We start from the raw sequence: 13304 nt of genomic DNA, 5'->3' as shown, positions 1-13304 counted from the left end.
TATTCACAGTACAATGTGCTGTGATAAAATATCTCATTTTATTATTGACAGGTATATATTCAATAAAGTACAGTGAGGAAATTTGCCCTGTCTTTAATGTTCCTTCACGTCTTCATTTTATTTTATTTTTTTTTAAGATTTTATTTATTTATTTGACAGAGAGAGAGAGAGAACAAGTAGGCAGAGAGGCAGGCAGAGGGAGAGGGAGAAGCAGGCTCCCCGCTGAGCAGGGAGCCCGATGCAGGGCTCGATCCCAGGACCCTGGGATCATGACCTGAGCTGAAGGCAGCGGCTTAACCGACTGAGCCACCCAGGTGCCTCACACGTCTTCATTTTAATTGAAAAATAACTGACTTCAAAAAATTATCTTATCTTATTGCCACTAATTAAGTTTTAAGATTTGATTTATCTCTGATTTCAAAGAGGAGAAAATTTAATACTCCATAGAAACTGTACTTTAATTTTTCATGTCTGTAATGCAATTAATAAAATTAAATGTTGCCATTCCCTGATGATTCCTTTTTTAAAAAAACACATTTTTTGAATTTTTATGTTTGTGTTTTTCAAATACTTTATGCATTTATTCAAAACTGATCAAATATATAAACTACTATCTTCTTAAATTAGCAATATCACAATTATTTTAATGATGGTCCTAATAAAATCATACATTCAAAATTTTTAATATAAACATTGATAATATGTGTTCAATCAGCAAAGGTTTACTTATCACCTATATGACCTGTTCCTAAGGAAAAAAAATTCTTTGTTACTTAGCAAGGTATTCAAGAGCAATATATAACGATTTTATTTTCAAAGAGTTTAGCTAATAAAAAGAAACATGATAAAATTCTAGTCAAATTGTTATTTAAATTTGTTAACATGTTACTACACATTCACATCAGTATTTCTAAATATTTTCTAAATATCTCAAACATGTTCTCCTATCCAATTAATTAATTTATATCAATTCACTTTGTGTGATACTTGACTGATGTCAGGTTCTTCTGATATAATTTCTTAATGTGATTCCAAGAAATTAACCTCATTCTTCCAATAAATTTGAAAGATAGGTCTTTACCAGGAGAATAGTTGAAACTTTCATGACCTCTAGATTTTCATAACACAGCCTTATTCTTTTTGCAGTCCTCTATTATTCCACATTTCCTAAATGTTTTCCCACCTAGCAAGGATTTGTATTCTTCTTTTGCTGGGCACAGTCTTCTATATAGGTTTATTAAGCAAAGTTGGTTGATAGTGTTGTTCAAATATTTCATATCTTTATTTACTTCATATTTACTTTAATTCACTGCAGGGAGAATTTTGTTTTATATATTAGACAGCTTTGTTATTGGGTACACATATAATATTTTGTATTTTTTTGATCAATTGAACTTTTACATCATGATATGTTTTTATTTCTAGTAATTTATCTTGTCTTGAGATCTATTTTCTCTAATATTGGCATGGCCAAATCAGTATTCTTACTGGTAACTTTTACATGTAAATCTTTTTTCTGTTTTTAATTTCAACCTGTTTATGTGTTTAGGAGTCAGTTGTGATTCTTTTCTTTTCCTTTCCTTCCTTTTCTTTTCCTTCCCTTTTCTTTCTTTCTTTCTTCCCTCCTTCCTTCCTCCCTCCCTTCCTTCCTTCCTCCCTCCGTCCCTCCCTCCCTTCCTTCCTTCCTCCCTTCCTTCGTTTCTTCCTTCTTTCCTTCCTTCCTTCCTTCCTCCCTTCCTTTTGTAAATAATACTTACAGACTAACTTTTTTACAAAGTTGGACAAATCTGCCCTTAAATTGGAGTTTTTTGTTCTTTTACATTCAATGTAGTTATTGATATGATATTGATATTGATATGTTTAAGTTCATTTCTTATTTGGTTTCTCTGTGGCCCATTTGCTCTTTGTTTCTTCATTACTTCTCTCTTTTTTTTTAAGTTGAATCAAATATTGTTTACTAGTCTATTTTATCTCTTCTTTTTTTTAGATTTTATTTATTTATTTATTTTAGAGAGGGAGAGTACACAAGTGGGGGGAGGGGCAGACGGAGAGAATCTCAAACAGACTCCATGCTGAGCACGGAGCCTGATATGGGGCTTGATCCCACAACCCTAAGATCATGATCTAAGCTGAAACCAAGAGTCAGACACTTAACCAACTGAGCCACCCAGGTGCCCCTCTATCTTATCTCTTTTAATGACTATCTTTTCTAATGAATTTTTAAGTTAAGCTTCTTTGCATTATTTTTATGATAATTCTTTTAGGAATTTCAATATACTTCTATAATAATTGGATCTATGTTCAAAAAAATTCTATTGTTTTAAGAATTTTATGATAATCTATCACTGATTATTGCCTTTCTACCCTTTGTATTCTTATTTTTATATTTTTAGTCCTATAAATGCTATAAAATGCACATTTATTTGCTTTCAACAACAAATAGTCTTTATGGAGATTTAATTATATAGAGAGAGAGATCAGGGTTTCTGAACTCCAGCACCACTGATGAGTTTTTGTTGAGGAAAGGGTTATCCTATAAATTGTAGGATGATTAGCATCATCCCTGTTCTCTACTCATTAGGTATCAGGAGCACCTGCCTACAGACATTAAAAAATAAATGTTTCCAGATATCCAAATATCCTCTAGGGGTAGGAAGACAAAATTGTACTTATCTGTGGTTGAAAACTACTGATAAAGAATATAAATCAATTATATTTACTAACTTATTTACTTTTTCTGGTGTTTACTCCTTGGTTTCTATTTGATTTGTTTTTAAAGCCTATAGAACTTTGTGAAACAGTTCTTACATCAGTTTACTAGAGATGTCTTCTTTCAGTTTTGTCTCTCCGAAAATGTCTTTATTTATAGGTTGTATACTGTATGTTGACAGTTCTTTTTTGGCACTAACAACAAAAAAACTGGGCATAAAATGTCATATAGGGACATGTCACATTCCTATCACCAATGGAACAGTGGTCTGTTAAAAACTGTAATATGCAAATAAAGCATCTGTTACTTAAAAGAGAAGAGGAAAGGGATTTAAAAGGATGCCTGAAAGAAGTAGTATGTCTCAGGTTGCATATGAGGGGAGACTTTACTGGAGCTGTGACTAGAGTTGGAAAGTGGGAATGATGAGGTAAGAGTTAACAAAACACATATCCATTTCTTTCTTATCTCACAGGTGTTTTGTTTTTTCTTTAATTTCTTTCTACCTGGCTGTTACAGAACAAAATCTTGACCTTCTTGTGCTAGCTATGGAGGCATCACTTTGTAAGGCATGATAAGTACACCACTGCATTTGACTGTATGTATTGCAAATAAAACTTTAGGGGTGGATCCAACTTTACCTTATATTGCTAAAGTAAGCTAATTGTGAAGTGGCTCCATTACCAAGTGGTAGGAACATTCTTGTAATTTTTACCTATTAAATATTATGACTTCACACTAGACAATGTGTGGAGGAAAAGTCTTAGTGTGAGCAATGCTACTGCCCACTGAATATGTCTCAACCAGGTACTCCACCAGGGAAAGAAAGATATAGATTAAAATAATTAGAATGTGAAATAAAGGGAATATGATGGAAAATGGAAAGAAGAAGCACAACTGGATCATGATGCCAGGGAAAGAAGTAGTCACTCTTTACCCACAAGAGTATCTAAGAAACAAACAAACAATACTCCGGTATTTGTCTCAGATGTATTACCAACAAATGGCTAATGCTGGAGAGGTCACTTGATCTGCTTTGTCTGGAGAAGGGAAATTAGATTCTTGATTTTAGGCTCTGCCTAGATTATATCTGGATTATCTGGAGAACAGCTATGAAACAGCACCCTTTTGTGACTTACCTGACTTGTAGCAAGTTGTTGGAGTTATCATTTTGTTTATGATTAATAATCTATATTTAATACCTTTGAATATCACAGGATGGATGTTGCTGAACAGATGGGGATGTAGCTGTGCATAAAGGTATTCCAATGCTAATACCTGGGTATGAGGGGAAGCAGATTGCTCTTACCTACTCAGTTCCTTAAAGATTGTTTTGCTCTTTTGACTATGACAAATGGGAGTGTGGATGCACTAACTCTAAGAGGCAGGGAACTTAAGTAGGTTCAAGGGGTTTGGACAGGGCAGGTGCTGAGGGGTCACATATCCTTTGAGGTTTGGAAGGTGCTACTTTTTTGAGGCTTTTTGGCACTCTAAGACTGAGCCGTATTTAGAAGTAGAATATTGACAGTTTCATTGGACAAACAATACTTTAAGGAACAAATAATGTACCTAAATTGTACCCAAGTTATGAACATAAGTTGTATCCTAACCTGTTGTCAATACATGTGTTGACTTAATCAGCAGTAACTCCACTAGGTTATATGTAACTTGGATAGCTTGTTGAATTTATCAAATTATACTCTTCTATCTGCTATCTAGGTCACTTTGGATTTTCCTAATTATGCAAATGGGAATATTGATAGATGAGTTTTTTGATGGATATGGTCTTCTCCAAGAGGGTACATTTCCCCACTGGTTTCAATACAGATAGGACATTTTAATGTTACTGTTTTGAAAAAGACAGTTTTTTTCTAAAACAATCTTCATAGTCTAAACCAATAAGCCACAATAAAGAGAAATTAAGTCCCTGAGGACATGCATCAGGTTCATGGTTAAAACACATTTAAAACACTCAACTAATAGGAAAGTAGCCATAAGAAACAATCTACATCCTTATTCCCATCTTCAAGTACTAGATTAGAATGCAAAGGAAAGGTAATTAGATCATGGAGATCATCGTTAAATAGAAAAATAACTGGAAAGAGCAAAAGATGGGTTTTATGAGCTGTCAGCTTTATTCTTTTGGTGGAATGGGAAAGTGCCTGGCACTTTTAGAATACTGAAGTTAACTCACTAGGTATTCAAAGGCACTGAATTGGAGGAAACTGCCCTGGGCTAATTGCCATGTGCTGTGTTAAAGCTAATAGAGTTTTATAGTAAGTGCCTGATGAAGCTTGTTTAAGTAATGGCTATTCCTTTAGGCCAGGAGATATCCTGAGATACTTTTACCTAAATAGGAGAAAGGATGATGAAGGAATAGGGGAAGACAGAGACTAGGATTGTAAAATTTATGAGTAAGAAAAGAAGTAAAAGCTTGGATAAATGGAAGCAGATTTAAATGTTACTTTGGTTTCTCCTATCAATAACCTGGAGTAGCTTTATCTATACTGTCAAAGGCTAATTGCACATGTCATTTTATTTTAATACCATGTGACACTATTTATTTTATAATTATGCTCCACTCAAAACAGCACTTCTTATTTTATGAAGTTACCTAATAATTTTCATTGAAAATGTTACTACTTTTTTCTAAAAGATTTAAGGCTCTACTTTCACTCTGCATTTAAAAAAACCATCTAACCATAATATTAGGCACATTTTAAAATATTATAAATGATTGTTTATAAAATAAGTTATAATTATACAGCTGTATTAATTTTTTGTACATGTAAATTTAAATGTGTCTATCTAGATTAATAAATATTTTCTTTAATATATCTGGTTAAGGCATAATTCCTATTAATTATGGTATAAGTGTTTGATCTCATATTCTACTTAGAGCATCTTGTTATATAAATCAAAAAGTCATGCATGTTTATTAAGACAACAAATAGGCAACCTAGAGTGGTAGATGATTTGTGTAATACGTATACATTCAATAAATGACTCATATCTCAAATATATATAAAGAACTACAAACCTGTTAAGAGAAAGATAGATCAAGATATCTCCCCTAAAAAAAAAAAAGCAAAATGTTTGAACAGATGCTTTAGAAAATAAAATATCAGAATAGGCAATGAAATATAAAAATATATCCAATGTAGTCATTATGAAAATAGAAATTAAAACTACAAGGATATATTACTATTACATATCCACAACCCTGGCTGAAAGTCAGATGACATGTACCATTAAATCGTGGCAAAGATATGGAGCAATTGGGACCCTAATTTGAATTTGAACACTGTTTTGGGGAATTATTTGGCAGTATCTACTAAAGTTATGTGTATGCATACCATATGATGGTGCATTTCCTCTCCTAGGTACTAACTGGACAGAAATTCATATACATGCTCACTAAAAAAAAGTTGATAGAGTCATTATTCAAAATAGGCCCAAACTGAAGCTTACCCAAATGCCCACCAACAGTGGAAAGAACAAATCAGCTGTGACACAGTCACGCAAGGCAATTCTGTACAGCAATGAGAAAGAACTACCAGCAACTAAAAGCAATAATATATATGAATTTAACAAACATACACTGAGGGGCACCTGGGTGGCTCAGTTGGTTAAGCGACTGCCTTCGGCTCAGGTCATGATCCTGGAGTCCCTGGATCGAGTCCCGCATCGGGCTCCCTGCTCGGCAGGGAGTCTGCTTCTCCCTCTGATCCTCCTCCCTCCCATGCTCTCTGTCTCTATTCTCTCTCTCTCTCAAATAAATAAATAAAATCTTTAAAAAAAAATCAAACATACACTGAGTAAAAAACAAACGAACAAGAAAACAAAAAACTAAATACAAAGGAGTATATACTGCACGATTCCATTTGTCTAAAATCCCAAATAGGCACTATTAATTTATGGCATTAGAAGTTAGGACAGTAATTACCTATGGGTGAGGTAGAGAATAAAAGGGTGTCCTAAGGATGCTTTGGGGGTTAATGGTTCTGGTGCCTTTGTGCAATGTTGATTGAACTAGGCTAAACCATGTTGCTCAGAATTCCCTTCTCTCTATGTTTCTGGATACGGTGGACCACAAGAGATCTTTTGAGTCAGAAGTGAAGCAATAGTCATTTTGGTTTTCACTCTTAGAAATTCAGGCAGGCACTTTTGCATCTTACAAATATTATTGCTTATGGTTCACCTGATTGCTGTGAGGCAGCAGCTGTGCCCCAACTCTTTGCCTCCCCTGTATTCATCTTTAGCTTCCCCCACTACTGAGCTAGCTTCCAGGAGCAAGGATATCAGCTTCCCCTGCAAGACACGCACAGCATGAAGGTTAGAGAGACAGAACTGACACAGATCCTCAGGCAACTTTGTGGGCTCCAGCCTGCCCTAGTTCTCATCCGCTTTATGTCCATCTTCCCTTCCTGAATACCTGTGCTATGGACTTCAAGCTCCAGCATTGGACGTGAACACAAGAGTTTACAGAGACTAGGGCACCTGGGTGGCTCAGTCGTTAAGCGTCTGCCTTCGGCTCAGGTCATGGTCCCAGGGTCCTGGGATCGAGCCCCACATCAGGCTCCCTGCTCCGCAGGAAGCCTGCTTCTCCCTCTCCTACTCCCCTTGCTTGTGTTCCCTCTCTCACTGTGTGTCTCTCTGTCAAATAAATAAAATCTTAAAAAAAAAAAAAAAGAGTTTACAGAGACTGTTTAACCAGCTCCCACAATCAGGAAATGCCAGTTCCTTATAATGAGTCACCATATATCTGATCAATCACTATCAGATGCCCTGTCAAATTTGTTTCTTGATCACTGTGTTTGTTATGCAGGTGTGTTCAGTTTTTGAAAATACACTTATTTGTACATTTATAATTTGTATACTTTTTCTCTGTGCCTATTACAATTTAATAATGATTTATTTGGAAGTTCTGAACACTTAGGATAAAGAGCCAGCCATCATAATTATTCACTTGTATGAGACTAAGAAAAGTGGAAAAGTGTACCTGAAAAAGTGTCATCAAATATGCTTTAATGAATCATGAGCACTATATAAGGATCTTTATAGGAAAAAAGAAGTCTTACCTCTCTTGCTCTCTCTCTTTTTAATTACATTCATATTCATTGGGTCACATTACTGAAATTATTGTAAGTTGAATATATCTGTTGTAACTTAATATTTATCTTCAGAATTGACATTTATAATATGTCAAATGGAGTTGGCTTGCAATTATTAAATACACAATTAAAAAATTTAGATAACCAAGTTCTCAAGATGACTTTCAGATTAGCAATAGAGAATATAAATACCTTGAGGCCAATTATTGTTATTCCAGTGGTCCAAGAGGCCACATCTGCAGGAATGAATAGAGAAAAGAAGCATGGGAGAAGAAACTGACCAGGTGGGTAGAGCCTGCCTATAAGGTGAGCCCTAATTTTCTAAAATGTCCTGACAGACTGAGAGGATACCTTCAGGAAGTAATAATCATGAAGATCCAATCTCTGCGTTTATTTTTTAGAAGGTTCCAAGGGTTAGTGAAGACTTGAAACCATATAAATAAGTTGGAAGGGGAGTAAAATGGAAAACAAGGAAGGAGAGAGGAGAACAAGAGTGAGGAAGAGCCCCTGGGAACATCAGAGAGCATTTTATTACTTCAGAGAATGATCAACCAGGGGATAGGACAGGAGGCTTGGAAGATGACCTAACCTATTGAAGAAAAACTCGAGCAGGAAACTAATATTTTAAGGCGCCTCTACTCTGCACCAGGTAGTTTTTATAAGTTAACTCTTTAATGCTTCCAATTTTCTCATAAGCAATGTTCTTCCTACCCCCCCCCCCAATACATATGCACTTTACAGCTATGGAAACAGAGACTCAGATATTTTGAAAAAACAGTCCAAATGCTTCTGGGTCAAGAAATGGAGCAAGTCTTTAAATGCACTTTAAGTAGACTTCAACGATCATATTCTTTCCATTATAGCACACAGCTTTTGTGAATCCAGGTAAAAGTTTCAAAGCTACTACCCACAGGGAGTCTGAAAAAGAAAATCCTGGCAAAATCTGCTCAGATGCCCTGGATCAGCTGCTTCATTGTTAGAAAAAAAATACGCCATATTCTGGTTCAAAAGCAGATAATCTCAGCACCTAAGGCTTCTGCTGTGTTTTTTGATCTGGTCATGATATTGCTGCAAAGGACATCCTATACTGCCCTGGAGCAGGAGAGAATCTTAGAGACTGATAGCCAGCGGTAGTGATTTTTTCTGTAATTTTAAAAGCTTTATATATCTAACCATAGTGTATAAGAGAACATATCTATTTTTTGCCTGTAATAAAAATTTATCATTTGGCATTAAAGCATGCTTCATATTGTAAAAGTTGGTTTTACATCCAGGTTGGGGCAAAGAAATAATCATTTAATTTCTAGTGCTTCGAACTATCTTCCCTTAAGTATGTTATTGTTTCTTCTTCACGTTTCTTCAGGACTAAATTTTCAGTTCATATTTTTTCTAAAAAGACTAAGAGGTTTTTCTGTTTGTTTGTTTTGGTAAACTATCATTGAGATGATGTACTTCATTGTGTAACCAGTTTCCTCTATTATTTTAGAAGTGTCTGATTTAAAAGTTGAACTTCTGAAAAATAATGAATAAAGTCCTAGTTAAGTACTTGCAGTCAGGAGTCAAAATGAATTGAAATCCAAGCCTCACCAATCACTAACTGTGGGACTTTGAACCTATATGAGCGTCGAAACAAAAATGAGGTTTTTATAAATTATTTTATATTTTGCTATATGCAAATTAAGTGAGGAAATACATATGATTCATTTCAAGTATTGATTATTTTAGTTTGGTTGCTTACTCATTTTTTTTTTTTAATTTTCTGTATGATGCTTTGATATCTTAGGGATGTCTTAGGGATGGGTGATGGCCTAGGAGAGACTGCTACTCCCAGGGCAAGCTAATTCTTAAGCTAATTAACAACTTCCTAGGAACACATCTTTCATATGCAAACCAACTAACCCTATGTCCATGGTCCATGCCCCCAGCCATGTCCTATCTCTAACTCTCACATACCCAACCGGTCTTTTCCTGCCCTAAAGCAACCCAGGGCCAAGTAACAGACAGCTAGAGACCTCAGTATGGCTGAAAGCCCACCAACAGTATTCAAATGAGCAATCCTACAGTATTTCCCTGCCTTGTCTTGTCTTTCCCATGGAAAGCACAATCAACGTTCTGGGCCATGTTTCCCATCCTTCCATGTCTCCTGACCCAAACTTGTGCTCCCCATGTGGTCCTGCATGGTGTGACATGCCCTTTCTCTTGGCAAATATAATACATTCTTCCTTCAATGGCAGTGAGTCTCTGTGTCATCACTCAGGCATCTTTCTAAATTAAAATGCTGCAGATACAAGAGACACTTACCCAACTGTCCCTTATTCCTTTCTTTCAGAGCTCAGCCTTGTTCAAGCAGCAATGTGATGGCCCCAGGGTATGGATTATGATAGGTTTAAGCTCAGTATGATAAATTGATGCTCCTTAATCAGTCTAAAGGTTGATGTGTGATCTCGTACTGGCAAGGGAATGTAAGGGAAAGGGTAAGAGGAGGAATTATGGGGAAACAGCAGTCTCCCTGGTACTCAGGAGACTTACAAGGAAAGGATTCTTGAATTCCCTTCACTTTCTTTCCTATTTTGGCTACTGTTTTGGACCCAAAGCTTGGAATTGTAGCCGATCTCTTGCAATCATGAGAAGCAAGTCTGAGGATGGCAGAGAAACAGGATGAAAGACCTGAGTCCTTGAGGGCATTGTTGAGCCACTAGAACCCCAGGAGAACCATCTCTGGACATCTTGTTTAGGGCAATACACATGTCCTATGCTTTAAGGTAGGACATTTTCATATTCATTATTTGTTGAACATTTGTATTAAGGGTAGCCTAATGGATACAATGTTCACATCTATATTTATACATATATTTTAAAAGCCTGAATATTTTTAAAGGTCTATTTACTTCCTCAGTTAACAGACTACAAACATGAGGAAATAACAACAGCAAAAAATCAGTGAGATCAAGTAATGTGCCCAATAATATAGCTTCAAAAAGATTCAGTAATGTCATAGTAGGGAGTTTTCTCTCTAATCTGATGGGTCTGCAACATCAAAACCATTCATTTCTTATGACAAAGAGTGAGTTCACTGACCTGTTTATTATATATTTTATAAGTTATTTTAAAACAAAATTGTTCCTATTTTGGTTTGACACATCAATACCATTTAAGAAATATATTAATTCAGATTTTTTTTAAAGAATCTAACATTCAGATTGAAATTCAAGTTCATCTTTTGGCAGAAGTGTCAACTGTCTTTCCTCTAATTATAACTGTTAACCTCTATTCAACATACATAATGTGCCAGTACATGCTAATTATCTTGGATATATTATGTCATTTAAATCACATAACACTAGGAAGTATAGATTTCCATTTCCAGTATATATTTTCCATTTTTATAGAGGAGGAAACTAAAGCTTAATGATGATAAGTAACTTATCTAAGCTCACCAAGCTAATCAGCAGTAAATTAGGAAGCATAGCCTTCTGAACTGACCACAAACTCTGTGCTCCCAATCAGCATAGTTTATTCTGATAGTGCTAGGCCAAATCAATTCCCTTTTATGCCACAAAGTACATTTCAAAATCAGAAAGTAAAAGGGATGCACTAGGATAAAAAACAAAAACAAACAAAAAGATCCTCACAGTGAATGAACGGGTATTCAAAAAGAAGAAATGCAAATAACCACCTAGTTTGTGTGTTGAGACATGTTTCCTGTCACTAGTAATCAAAAAATGGAATTAATAGGAATTAATAACAATACCACATCTTGTTTTCCCTACCACACATTTTAATAATAAATCTAGTGAAAAGTTGCAGGAAAACAAAGAACTCTAATACACTGCTAGAATGATTGTAAATTGGCATGAATTTTCTGGAGGAAAATTTTACGAGACCCTAAGAGTCTTTAAAATTTTTACAAGTAAAGTTCTTTTAGAAATGCTTCCTTAGAGAGTAATCAGAAATTTGCTCAGAGTTTATAGAACAAGATGCCCATTAAAGGAAGTACAAGGGTGCCTGGATGGCTCAGTTGATTAGGCCTAGGACTCTAGCTTTCCGCTCAGGTCATGATCTCAGGGTCCTGAGATTTAGCCCTGCATTTGGCTCGGGGCTCAGTGCTCAGCTCAGTGTCTGCTTGTCCCTCTCCCTCCTCATCTGTCTCTCCCCCTCTCTGTGGCAAGCTCAAGCGTGCCCTCTCGCTCTCCCTCTCAAAATAAAACAAAACTATTAACAGAAGTACAAAAAAGTGCAACATGTAACATATATCTTAATACAGTGCTTATGTGTACTTTTTATGTCAATAATACTGGTAAATGTTTACTGAATACAGTTTAAAAATGAGGTATGACTGTTTATATTTTGTGATGTGTTGTCTATTCTAGTGTATTCTAGCTTTGCATATACTTACAGAGAGTGTAGAGAGAGAGAAAGGGAGAAAGAGAAGGAGAGAAAATGTCAGTCAATAAAGTCAGCTGTGCAAAATTGTAATTTTTTTCTTCAATTCAACTTCATTTCTATCTCTAAATCTTGTGTTCTACACTAAGACATTAATTTTGACGTCAGTTCATCCTATGGATCCCCTTAATGTCATGCCACATATCTGACAGTTTACACAGTCCAGAGTCAGAGTCCGTGGGGGAGGGCATGGAGGGTTGATGGTTGGAGGGCTGACATACTGTGCTAAGTTTCTAAATGTCCTACTTGCATGGATGTGGCCTCTGACTCTAGTCTCTAATTTGAGAGACAAGCCCACAACTCCATCTCTATAACTTTCTCCAACTTTAGATGTTAGCAAGGATCAAGAAGTGAGATTGTTCTTTATTGGGTTATATTTTTTTTAACTGTAAGAAGAGACTTGTTTTCTTTGTGATTGTTTCTTTTAGAAATTTAGAATTTAAAACAGGATCCTTAAAGATAATTACACATAGGGTTTCTTTTCTAGGTATTCTGGAAAGTCAGAAAAATGTTTCATTAAAAAAAGAAACTCCTCCCCAAGCAAAAAACGTCACTGACCTTTTCTTCATTGCTTCTGTCATTCCCCCAGGTTGCTGTTTTGTTTAAACAACGTTCTGTAGTACTTTGAATTTCTGTCTCATCAAGGCCTTCTGAGGTTGCCGAGCAGTGATTCCTGAGAGTCCATTTCATGTTTCCATATCAATTATGCCACAAAATTATGAGCATATAAATATGTATGGGCACGAATTGTCACCTGTATCATCAGTCCTTGATTGTAGGTTTGTTTTGCACAAACCCAGATAAGACCCTATTCTGTAGCAGGTAGGAAATTTAAAAACTGGAAACACAAGTAATAACTAATTTCTTGCTCCAACACTTCTATTACCAGACTAATAAAAAAAGCTTACTTCGGATCTTCTTGGATTCCCACCAGAGTATGCCATAGTTCTGGGCTTCAGTCAAGGAGCGACTCTACTGATCTGTTCTACTCACAGACTGAAAGAAAGCTCAGGATGCCATTACCGCTGTCCAAGAAGGAG

The sequence above is a fragment of the Leptonychotes weddellii genome, chromosome 1, assembly GCF_054177405.1.
Source record: "Leptonychotes weddellii isolate Sample4059 chromosome 1, ASM5417740v2, whole genome shotgun sequence".
NCBI lineage: Eukaryota > Metazoa > Chordata > Mammalia > Carnivora > Phocidae > Leptonychotes > Leptonychotes weddellii.
This window is presented reverse-complemented; position numbering follows the sequence as displayed.